The sequence below is a fragment of the Desmodus rotundus genome, chromosome 1, assembly GCF_022682495.2.
Source record: "Desmodus rotundus isolate HL8 chromosome 1, HLdesRot8A.1, whole genome shotgun sequence".
NCBI lineage: Eukaryota > Metazoa > Chordata > Mammalia > Chiroptera > Phyllostomidae > Desmodus > Desmodus rotundus.
Window position 1 is genome coordinate 198,508,402 of NC_071387.1, and position 12,717 is coordinate 198,521,118.

Consider the following 12,717-nt stretch of genomic DNA (forward strand, 5'->3'; position numbering starts at 1 on the left):
TGCTTTGCAATGTACTGGTTGAATATTTTTGACGTGAATGAACACGTGACCCCATTGATTTAGCCGTGGGGGAGAGGAAGTAGCTATCTGATTCATGCCACAAATGGATGCGCTGATGAAGTATAGGGCTCCCAGGATGGGTGCAGGAGAGTGGAGGAGGGGCCTGGAGATGTGGGGGAGGGTTCTCTGCCCTGCTGGTTTTCCTCCCTGGTGTGGGAAATCTCAGTTTAGAACTGTTTGAGCCAGATCACCTCTCCTTCTTTTGCCATGCACCTTTTAGTCATCTTACTAGTTCTTACACTCCTGGTTAAAACTAGGTAGGGGAGGGGACTACATCCTTGATTTTGTTACCAGTTTAAAGACTATATCTCCCATATAGCTGAATCATCTACTTGCAGATGGAAAAATATAGTGCCCTCTCTCCCCACCAGAAGACAGAAAGAGACTTTTGCTTTCATTTTCTACTCCCTTGGATTTCTTATAACTCTCCATGGTGGCCCTTCCTTCTCTTACCCTCTTGCCCTCTATCTCAGTTTGAATTTAGTCTTTCAGCTTCATCAGTTCTTTCCTGGATGTGTTACCAGTGTTGTGGGCTTGGCAAAGAATTCAGAGCCAAGAACTTTAGCACAAGAAGAATTTTTTTTTAGCAAAGTGAAAGTACACTCAAAGAGAAGAATTGAGTTGGCTGCTCAGAAAGCTTCTTTGGCCTCTTAGAAATAAAGTCGTAAGGGCAGAAGAAGTGAGCCAGCTGGGCTGTATGGACTCAGGAAACAAGTTACAGAGGCAAAAGAAGAGCCTTTGGAGACAGGTTTAGGGAGGTAGCCTGGGACAAGCTGCCATTACCTGCTGCTTCCCTGGTTGCAAATCTCTTGGGGACCCTTAGAGCAGAGAAGAAAGCAAAGAGACATATCTGAAAAACGAGGGTGCAGGCATGCTCTAGAGAGAAAGTATGCACTAGGCCCTTTGTCTTAAGAGTTTTTATCGGTTTCCTAAAGGCTGGAATTTTAGGGGAGGTCTCAGGGAAAGATCTCAATAGAATATTCATCAGCTTTCAAGGTGTTTCCTTCAATATGCTGATTTATCAAAATGAGCATATAGGGTCAGGGTTGTAGTCTCTACTGATTGATCAGCACTAGGGTAGGGGGTCATAAGTCATTGCATCTGTTTCTGATGCCAGCCATGGTGTCACTTCACCTGCTTTTGCTGCTGTTCTGGGCCTGGAGCTGAAACACAACTGAGGCCTAGATGTTCTCTCTAGTTTGACCAAAGCTCTGTCTCTGTGGCCAACAGACTCAAGGCTTTGTTCCCAAGATTATGTAATGTTGATTAGAACTTCATTGTACTGAGGGCTTCACGCTTAAGGGAGTGGTTGTGCAGGGGAGAAGGAGGCAGGTGAGTCAGGGTGCGAGATGAGGCCAGTTTAAATTAGCTATCTGTCTCAGTTTCCCCATTCTGCTTGCCAAGGAATTTTTCTAGCTTTATATTCTCCAGCCTCAGATGGCTCTGTGGCAGGTAGTTAGACAAACTTGAGCAGAGCAAGGATGATAGGCCAGGTACGGAAGGTCACCAGGGTGGGAAGCTTCAGTTACCTAGCAATGGGGAAAATTGGGCTGGGACCTTGCCCCCAGGATGACCTTTCCTCCCCTAGCATATCAATGGTCATGTGGTTTAGACTCCCTGACCGTGCAGTTCAGACCGTCCCTGGCCTTTCCTCCCTTGTCATATTGCTAGTTATGTGGGCTCGACCTCCTTAGAGGGGGAACAAAGAAGGGGGGTAGATAATAGCCCTTAAGAGTTAAGCCCCCAGGACAGTGAGGTTCTGACCCATAGCAAATAAACATTGGCTTCATTTTTGTTTCAGCTCTGGGGGCAGAAAAGCAGTAAAACCAGATGAGCATCACCATGGCTGACATCAGGCCCAGCTGCATTGACTGGTGACCCCCTGCCCTGGTGCCGCCCCATCAGTAGAGACCACACTCCTGAAAGGCAAACCCGAAAAGCTGGTGAATATTCTTCTGGGATCCTCCCTTGAGACCTCCAGATGGACACCTTCAGGACAGAGGACCCAGTGCTCGGCAAACGAGTACCTTTCCCCACCCCCTTTCCCAAACCCCTTCCCCCAGGCTTGTTTTCCTTGCCTCTCTCTTTCTCCTAAGGTCCAAGGGCTCTTCTTTTGCCCCTGTGACTTGTTTCCTGAACCTATTTCTTCTATGGCTCACATCTTCTACTTCTATATAGGGGTGTCCAACCTTTTGGCATCTCTGGATGAAAGGGTCAGGCCAGTTTCCCTGCCCACCAGACTGCTCATGACCCAGTCAGGCCAGTTTTCCAACCCATTGGACTGCCTGTGACTCAGTTATCCTGACTAGCTTGATAGTCCAGGGCTCCATTGGACCTCTCTCCCACCTCATTCAATAGACATCTGGACGCCAGCCATAATGGCCTGTGGTCAGACTGACCCTCCTGCACTTGGGAACAGCCCAGCCCATTACCTAAGCCATTGTCCAGACTCGCATCCTGAAACCCTGAGGCACCTGCCCACAAGAACAAGAGACGAACCCCTCCACATCCCCCCACAAACCCCACTTTAAAAAAACCAAACAAACCCATTTTTACCTACCCCGGGGGCTGCAGTTGGTCCAGACTCAGAGCAGCATCAAATAAAGGCACTTGGATCAGATCATCTGGCTCTTCCTGCCTCTGTCTCTCCCGCATTTCTAACATGGGCCACACTGGAAGAAGAGTTGTCTTGGACCACACATTAAATATACAAACACTAACCAAAACAAAGAAAAAAATCTCATAGTGTTTTAAGTAAATTTACAATTTTGTGTTGGGCCGCATTCATAGCCATCCTGGGCTGCATGTGGCCTGTGGGCTGCAGGTTGGACCCCCCTGCAAATCCATGACTTTCTAAATAAACTTCCTTTTATAGCCAGAACTCAAGTACTGAGGTTGCTGAACCAAGGTCCAATCACCTGTAACATTCTCGTGCCCTTCTGCTGCCAACAGATCCAGGGCTTTGGGCCAGGAAAGTGCTGGAAAAGAGGGCAGGAGAGGCCTTTGCAAGAGTCTGCCCTCGGGGAGTGGCAGAGGGAAGTGTCCAGACCCTTGACACTTCCCAGCTGAACAAATCTGTAGGCCATTATGTTAAGAGCTGTCTCCCTCATTTTGTTATTCTAATCCATTTTGTATTCAACCCCAGGAGGAGGAAGGGCAAAGGAGAAAAAAAAATCTTTCCTGTCATATATAAAATAACGCAGATGTTAACTGATGATTACAAAAGACTGTCAAGCAGGCCAAGAAAACATTAGGAGGAGGAGGGGGTTGTTCGCAAAGCTGAATGTTCAGGGCAGATGCTCTGGAGGATTGAATTACTGAGAATGAGGTTGTAGGTGTCCCTCCTCCTCGCCGTCCTCCACTCCCCATGCCCTTCCCCAACTCCCCAGCCCCAGCTCCCTAGCTCTGGGCACTATTTCAAGCCAGTGGGAAAGAGAAAGAGTTTGCACTATACATCTTTAGGAAGCACTTTATTTTCTCCCTGGTTTTGGAAGATGATACCCAGCTCTGTAAGTGTGTGTGTATGTGGGTGACTTTTTTGCGAAGTGTTACTCGGGGACTCAGAATCAGGACAGTTGTAGGCTAAACACGCGTGGCTTTTGCCTCCTCTGCAGACATTTCCCCCCTCTTCTGGTACGGGCCAGTGATTTCGCGTGCGGGACAGCTTCCTCACTCTTAGTCCACATAGTCAGTGAGACAGACCCTCACCCAACCCAGCACCCCTACTCCAAGCTGGGCACTCATACCAACATAAGCCATTGGCCACTGTGATTGTACGGGGGCATCCATGTGACTTGACTCAGGAAGATGAGAGTCAGCCCCAGGACTTCTCGTTGTCACTTATGTGAAAAGGGGGCTTGCTTTCTGCTGTGGGTGCGAAGTGGATGGGGCGTTAGTCCGGAGCGGCTCCCGGCTTGCTTTGTGAAAGCCTGCCTGAGAATGCAGCAGTGTGGACGACATGTAGTTATGTGATGAAGAGGAGGTCCCGCAGGACACTGAACATTCGCTTCCAGCTGCAGCTGGAACTCATACTGTTTGTGGACGAGAAAGGGGTCACATACTAAACCTGACAAGCTCAGGGGAGGCTTGCATGGTGGCATGTCTCACCAACTCAGAGACTACAGTAACCACCCAGGATGGCCTGCAATGAAAACTTCCTGGCTAAAAGTGAGTCATGGCGGGCAGTCGGGTCCTAGGCCACTATCTTCCTTGACAAAGGTCAATCTTTACTTTAACTGAGCCTGTCTATTGTCTTTTTGCATCTATGATATCACACCTTTGGAATGTCAGGGTAATTTCCTTTTTCCAGACTCCTCAGAGCACAATCTCCCACCAGAGCCCTTCACTGTTATCATTATCGTGTTAATTGTTACCTGTTAACTATTCTATATCCACTTCTGTAAAAACAGTATGTGTTTATTATCCAGTTCCAGAGATTCCCCACTTTGCTTTCTCCTGCCTCCCTGACCCATCACCAATGAATTTCCCCTTTGATTCTGATGTATAAAATAAGTGGTAAAACTGCCATTTTCCAGAATATTTTCTAAATCTGTTGAGATTTTGCTTCCCAGTAATTGTCAGTTTGGTTCAGATAAACTCATAAAAATTCTTACAGGTTTGGACATTTCTTACATTGACATACCACCCCAGGACTTTTTGGCTTTCTGCCACATACAATCACAAGGGCCCTACCTAGTATAAGTGGCTGCAGAAAGCTCTGGAGGCTTGTGGAGGTCACTGTGCCAGCAGAACGAAGTGAGTGCAGCTGCTTTGCCATTGCCCCATGATGCTCTTCCTGTGGATGAAGCTTGATGGCTATTTCCAGGTCCTGTCTGTCTGCCTTGGAGCACACAGCTGCCTCCGAGAAAGATGGCCAGCCAGGAGTCAGCAGCCAGGTCTCAGCAAAACAATCAACATGCTCAACTCTGTGCTAGTGTACAGCAGTGTTCTCCAAGGACACCCTGAACAAAAACGAATGTACGCAACAGTCCAACATGTGTTCGGAAAGCTAGAGTTTCAACTTGCACCCATGTGCAGAGGAATAATTATTCTCAGACCCCCTGGAAGAGACAGCCCTTGGCTCACTTGGCTCTTGGCTCATTTTCTCACATGAGCTGATGTGAGAAAATGTTCCTTGAGTGAAGGCAGCAGGAAGCAGCTGTGAAGGGTATGAGCAATTAGAAAAGAGAGGCCAGTTTAATATTTACTTATTTGTCCAGCAAACTTTGATGGGGTGCCTTTTATTGTGCTAAGGATAGAAGGACTAATAAAAGACAAAGTTCAGGCTCCTGTGACAAGGAGAACTTTCTCAGATGCCCTAAAATTAAATTACAGCAGGTCGCAGGGTAGAAGGAAGAGACAAGAGAGAGAGGTTAATCACGACTGCAGGGCAAAACCAACAAAAGACTGCTTACGTTCCTGAGTGTATGTTGAAACATTTAATTAACTGTCATGTGGTTATTTTTCTGAGTATCTACAAAGAATAGCCAGGAGCCACTAACCGGCAGGCACCTCTCTTCTTGCCTAGCATGAACTTTCTGGATTGTTGCCCACATCAAATTCGAAGGACCACGCACTTCCTCCTCTCAGCTTCTGAGCCTATTGCAAGACTGGCCAGCTTCACTCCTCCCACCCTTTTCATCTGCAGCCAATGTTAATTCTTTCAAAACAAACAACATCTTTCCTCCCCAAACTCTTTCCAAGTAGCCCTGGGGCTGGCTGGCAGTTCAGACTGTGTGCCCAGAGAAGACCTGGTCCTTCTCTGGCTAGCATTTGGCTCAATTAACCCTTTCTTTCAGAAAAGCTTTAGGCTGTGGAAGTTTTTTTGTTTAACGTTCCCAGGAAGCTTGCAGGTGGGTGAGGGAGTCAGGCAAGAAAATCCACGCATAAGTAATATAATTAGTGACACTTTAAATGAAAATAATAGAAGTGTGGTGCCTACCCAACAGCATCCCTCTCTTCTTTCTTAGTTCATGGAATCCTGATTTTATCAAGGAAACTAGATGTTCAGGATGAACATGGTAGATCTTAGCCAGTGATTCCCAAATTTTGATACGCATTAGAATGATGGACCGTACGTGTTAGGAACCAGGCTGCACAGCAGGTGAGCCAGCGAAGCTCCTGTATTTACAGCCTGTCCCCACCACTGCCATTACCACCTGAGCTCCACCTCCTGTCAGATCAGCAGAGGCATTAGATTCTCATAGGAGCGTGGAACCTATTGTGAACTGCACATTCGAGGGATCTAGGTTGTGTGCTATCTAGGTTGTGCATGGTCCTTATAAGAATCTAATGCCTGATGATCTGAGGTGGAGCTGAGACGGTGATGCTAGGGCTGGGGAGCAGCTGCAAATACAGATCATCATTAGCAGAGAGGTTTGACTGCACAGAGACCTTAATAAAACCATTGCTTGCAGACTCATATCAAAACCCTGTCAGTGAGTGGCAAGTGACAATTAAGCTGCATCTGGTGGCAGACTTTAAGTCAGAATCTGACACTTATTTTAGTCTGCGTGTGGCCCACCCATTATTTCCTTTACCACTTCCGTCTGTGCCTCTTCCCCGCACTGCGCTCTTGTCTCAGTCACGGTTTTGGTGGCTCACATGCTAACGCTAGCATGTGGTGAGTTGTATAATTATTTCGTTATATATTACAATGTAATAATAATAGAAATAAAGTGCACAATAAATGTAATGCACTGGAACCATCCGGAAACCAATACCCCCAACCCTGGTCCATGGAAAAATTGGCTTCCACAAAACTGGTCACTGGTGGCAAAAACATTGGAGACCACTGACCTAGAAGGCTTTTAAAACCCAGAATCCTGGGCCTTACCCCTGGACTTTGTATTTCTAACTAGTTACCAGGTGATGCTGATGCCACTGGCCTAAGGACTACTCATCTAAATCAAGCATGGCGTCCTGGTTTACCTGCTCTGGCATTTGGTTCAGGGTTGGGGATGGGACCCAGGTCTGGCCAATGAGGTCAAAAGGAAAGCTCTTGGAGGAATTCCAGGAGGAAGTTTTGCTGCTTGGGGAACGGTGGTATCAAAGGAGAAAGCGAGTAGACTTACGTGAAGAGACGCTGTTGGGAGCTGCTGTTGTCGTGTCGTGTCTCTGTGGCCATGGCCGAGTCCTGCAAAAACACTGACCCAAACACCTGACGTTGTCGAGGAGCCCAGCAAACCCCGGGATCGTCCGCCTTCACACGCTTCGTTGTGTGAAATGATTTGCAGGTAGAGTTGTGAGCATCGCAGCTGATGCAGAGGGCCAGCAGTCTGAGACTGAGTAGGACGGAGCCTCAGGAAGGGCTTCCCTGGGAGGTGACCCAGTCTCATTGCACAGCCCTCCAGGGAGGAGGGCTCCCATCTGTGCTTTCCCCAATGACAAATGATGACACTGTACAGACTTACTTTAGAGAGCAACTTTTGAACTGGCTAAACTAGAAATGGTAAGTATATGAATGCCAAGGGTTTATTTCATGTGTTAAAACTGTGGGAACAACAATAAGAAAACTGTTTAATCTACCTCTGGCGAAGTCAAGGAAAAATTTGTGTAGGAGGTGATATTTGGGCCAGGCCACTTAGAACTGATGTGGGGTGGGGGGAGAGAATCGGGCTGCAGCCTGCTATGTGGTACGTACTCCTATGTTTGTGGGGCTTAACTCATCTTCAGGACACACCATCCAGAGGAAATGTCCCTGGTGACAGCCAGTGGCACAACTGGACTTGGCCACTCTGGACAAGAGCACATACTTCGATGTGGCGACTTAGAGGCAGTAGGGGTTAGACAGTGCCATAATGTGAAAAAATTGGGGAGGCATTCAATTAGATTAAATTAGAAAACAAAATCAAGGAGATCAATTAGGTAAACAATAATAACTAAAAATGGAATTTCCAACCCTCACAGACTTCTGAAACCCAACCCCCCTGACCTTTTCTACCTTAGGAAGGGTAGTCCCACCCGTCTTTGTCTTAAGGACGCAGTCCCCTGGTAATCCCCTCCCCCCCACCTCAGTAGGAATTGTTCCATGCCCTACTTCTGGTATTACTATTCCAACAACGAAAATCTAAACATAACAGGGCCAGGGGCGGAGCAGGGTAGGGCAGAGCAGGCTGTGAAATGAGCCAGAGCATGATAATAAAAGAGTGATCATTCGTGGAGCAGACTGGGTGAACAGATGAGATCGCTCACAGCTGGGCTGACCAGTCCAGGGGCCCCATTCCCCCAGCCTCCGCCCAACCACCACCACAGTGAGGAGACCAGGAGCTCTACACATCTGTAACTCATTGCTTACTTACATTTTAAAAAGTCCCAATGATGTTACTGAGAATGGATTTGGAGGATGCTCAAACAAGAGTGACGGAATATGGTTTCGTTTGGGCTGAATTTACTGTTATTTAGTGCAGTTATATGCTAGCACAGACAGGAGAGGTTAGCTTTTCTCTTCTTCTACAGAGAAAATAAGTTTCGAAATGATTTAAAACAATGGTTATTAAAACAATGCAGAAAAGTTCAGCATCTATAAATCAGATTTCCTATCTGGTCCCAGAAAATACGCACCTTAGGCCCACAGAGTAGAAAAGTAGCTACTTCTTTTTGTTCTTTAAATAACAGCTGTATTGAGATATAATGCACATCTTACAAAAGTCACCCTTTTAAAGTGTACAATTCAGTGGTTTCAATAGATTCACAAGATTATACAACCATCCCCTCTCTCCAAGAGGGCTGTGTCTGAGGGGACCAAAGAGGGTCTGTAGGTCAGTGGCCAGCATGACACCGAAAGGACGAGCGATGATCTTTTGTCTTAATTCTAAGTTTGGACAATTAGAAAAAAGCCCTGAATGAATGAACAAGTGTTCCAGTTGAAAGGGGGCACGCTTGGTGAGTGGGGAGCAAGGCGTCTGCCTCATCAGGCTTTCTCTGAACGTGAACGCCGTCATCATTTGACCTAACATCTGTTCTCGAGAGTCAGCCAGTATTTCGCCTTCTCTGCAACGTCTGCCGAGAGCTCTCTCCCCCTTATCAGGCAAACTGAGGTGCTCGATCTTTGTTCCTGAGATGGTGATTGTTATTGAGGTCCTGGATTTTTTTCCAAAGACATGTGTAGCCCTAATTTATGACAAGACACCCCATTCCTGTTGTAACCTTGGTTTCCCAGTCATGTTTTTCTTTTGTGGATATACATGAGATACTCTCTGGAGTTCTCAGAAGTAATGGAGGGCTGGGGAGGGGACATAACAACAGGTGGAAGCCCTGTTCCTGCAACCAGCAGGTGAGGGCTGGGGGGCAGGACAAGGTCAGCAGAAACATAAGGACGACCTCATCGGTGCTCTGGCTAGTGGAACGGCTGCACACTCATTAGACAAGCACCAACGCTGTTCCCTTCAGCTCTCTCCATCCCATGAGATGCTCTCCATAAAACAGGGCTGAAGGCCAACCTCACAGGTGTTACCTTTCTCTAGTTCTGTAATTTACTTTATTCGAGGGGATAACAATCTTTGGGACCCAAGTCCTAAGCATTGAACCAGGCAGGGGTTATCCCAAGAAGAAACCATTTCTAGGGCAATGGTTTCAACTCAAGTGGAAAACAGTCCTCTAAGCACATCAGAAGGGACTTTTTGACAAGTGGCATCTTGCCAGGGACTTGACTCAAAACAGATCTCCAGCGGCCCAGAGGAGCAGGAGGGGAGTTTCAGAAACAGCGGTGGGAGGACTGTGCAAGAGCTTACAGGAATTGCCTCACTCACCCTGTGCTGTTCATCCTCTGTGGAACTCTGCTCACCTCTGCAGCTTCAAACCAGCACCCAGGAACCAGAGTCTGTTACACCAGGAGGTTGGCAGACCTTGGAGACATTGTCTTCCGTCTCTTTCATGGTGCAGGTGAGGGATCTAAGGCACAGAGGGATGAAAAGATTTGCCCAAAGCCACACAGTGGACAACTGTGAGCAGAACCCAGATCTCCTGTCTCCTGGTTCAAATATTTCCAGTGCAGTAGCTGGGCAGAAGGTGTGCAACCGCATAGATTCTTCGCTTTCTTGCTGATCCATCTGTGGTCCTGGTGCAGAGATCAAGCAGCAATCAACACACGGTCGGAAGAGCTAGCTGTGGCTCTGGTTTATGGGGGCAGGATGTGTGAGTGTGTCAGCACAGACATGATTTAAAGCAGTGCCATGGCAACCAGCACTCACCCTGGCCCCAGACAGCACTGTCAGCTACAGAGTGTAATTGGAAATGGCTTCTCACTTGCTGAGCGGAGTGCTCAAGCCTCTGTTTCCCCTAGAGCCACTGACTCTAATACGCGTCAAGCACTGAGTGCAGCAATAGGACCAGTCCAGCCTCTTTATGCAGGGTTGGGGGATTTCTCACAGGACGATAAACTCAGAAGAGTTGGGAATCCCCAAGAATTACTGTCTGGCAGTATGGGTTTGCAGACTAGCAGTATGGTTTTGCATCCTCTTAGAGGAATACATTGCTTCCAAGTGTGTTCACTGATGACTGATATTCCAGAGAGGTGCCCGAGGGGATGAGGGGAAGGGAGGAAGGAGGGGCCTATTACTGGTACCCTTCTTTTTTAAAAGAGAAGCCAGGCCCTGGCCTTGTGTGGCTCAGTGGATTGGGTGCTGGCCTGCAAAACAAAAGGTCGCTGGTTCAAATCCCAGTCAGGGAACTTGCCAGCATTGCAGGCCAGGTCCCCATTTGCGGACTTACAAGAGACAACTGATTGATGTCTCTCTCACACATCGATGTTTCTCTCCCTCTCTTTCTCCCTCCCTTCCTCTCTCTCTAAAATATAAATAAATAAAATCATTTTAAAAATAAAAGAGAAGACACATATAACTTTTTTTTAAGATTCTACCTGTTTATTTTTAGAGAGTTCTGCTGCTACCAGAAAAAAAGAAAAAAAACCAGGAGCAGTTTGGATTGAGTTAAGCTTCACTGGTAGGCTTGGTTGTTAGGCCACTATCCTGAGATGGTGAAGCCTTCTTGATTTTAACTGGAATGCTCACGTAACCTGTCAACAGAACTCTTCAGACAGATCATCTGTCGTCCCCCAAGTGCCCTCCCCCTCTTTTTCTCAGTTTCTAAGTGGGCACCTTGGAATGAAGACTTCCGCGCCCTTGACTTGTAGGCGTGGCTCTGTGGCCAAGTCCTGAGCACTGCACCCCAAAGTGTGAGTGACACTTTCAGGGTGCAGCCCTCCCGTTCCCCTCTTCCTTTCAGCTGGTTTTCGGTTTCCTTGGCGACAAAGTACCTTGGGTGGTGAGGATGAGGGCCACACAGCGCCACAGGCAGGGCAGAGTGCTAAGACATACTTTTATGGTAACAGAAGAATATTGCTACTTATTTAAAACCACTAGAAAAGGAAATGAAGGAGGATGTACCCCATATGTTGGATAGAAAAAGCCTCATTCTGGGTGAAGCTCTTGATCTGGAACAGCCCTACCAGTCATCCTAACCAGCTGTAATAAAAAGTATTATTTAGGATGCTTTGGTCTATAAGTAACAAGCCTTGCTGAAAGTAGCTTAAAAACATAGCAGTTATAAAAAAAATGACGTCACTTCAAAAGGAATCCAGAGGTAGGGATGTTGGGTCATTGTTGACAAACTGCCACCAAGTTGGTGGTTTAAAGCAGCCAAATTTATTCTCTTCCAGTTCTGGAAGCCAGAATACTGGTATTCCAAAATACCAGTTTCACTGGACAAAAGTCACTTGGGACTCCAGGGAGAATCTGTTTCTTTGTCTCTTAGCTTCTGGAAGACTTCCGCACTCCTTGGTTTATGGCCGCTCCTCAAGCCACTCCACTCTCTTGCTTCTGCCAAATCTCCCTCTGCCTTCCCCTTGTACGCACACCTGTGATTACATCCAGGGCCCACCTGGATAATCCAGGATAATCTCTTCTCCTCAAAATCCTGAACTTAATCACACCTATAAAGTCTCATTTGTTATATAAAGTAGGATTTGCAGGCTCCAGGGATTAGAACCGGCACCATACAAAGTTATTACAATATTGTTGACTGTGTTCCCTGTGCCGTACACTCCATTCCATGACAATATTTATAAATGGAAGTTTGTACTTCTTCATGTCCTTCCTCCTTTCCCCCCATTCCCCTCCTTCCCTCTGGCAACCACCAGTTTATTTCGTTTGTTAGTTTGTTTTATTTTTTAGATTCCACATATATGAGAAATCATACCGTATTTGCGATCTGACTTATTTCACTTAGCTTCATACCCTTAGTATCCATCCATGTTGTCACAAATGGCAAGATTTCTTTCCTTCTTTCTTTCTTAAATAGCTGCTGCTCAGTCATTCTCAGTGTTATGGCAACATCTCCCTTCACGGTTTGAAAATCACGTTAGGGCTCTAAGCATCGCATCTTCAGGAGGCCTTGTCCACAGCCACAAAGGAGAGTGTTCCCATTCTTTCTCTTCAGTTATCAAGGAGGACCCTGCTTCTCAGCAGAAGCCACAGCAGGTCCAGAGACAAGACTGGGCTGCCTGCCTGAGCTCTAGCTGCGGAGGAGACTGAGAATTGGCTAGTCTGGCCTTCGTAACCAGCTCGGCAGGAGGGGGTTGCTGCTGCCAGAGGGAGAGACTGCTGGGCTGTGGGCAGCACCCTCTGGACAGTGTGCAGGCATGAATGCCACTGAAGAGCT

At 47.2% G+C, this 12,717-nt stretch overlaps 1 long non-coding RNA gene across 1 annotated transcript; it reads right to left on the reverse strand.

Annotated features, from left to right (window-relative positions):
• Positions 1-2,468: 2,468 nt before the first annotated feature.
• Positions 2,469-7,435, reverse strand: LOC128781208 (uncharacterized). Its single transcript, XR_008427122.1, has 3 exons — positions 7,134-7,435; positions 4,753-5,021; positions 2,469-2,732 (listed from the first exon to the last, which is right to left on the reverse strand). It is a non-coding gene; the product is annotated as an uncharacterized lncRNA (long non-coding RNA).
• Between the last annotated feature and the right edge of the window lie 5,282 nt (positions 7,436-12,717).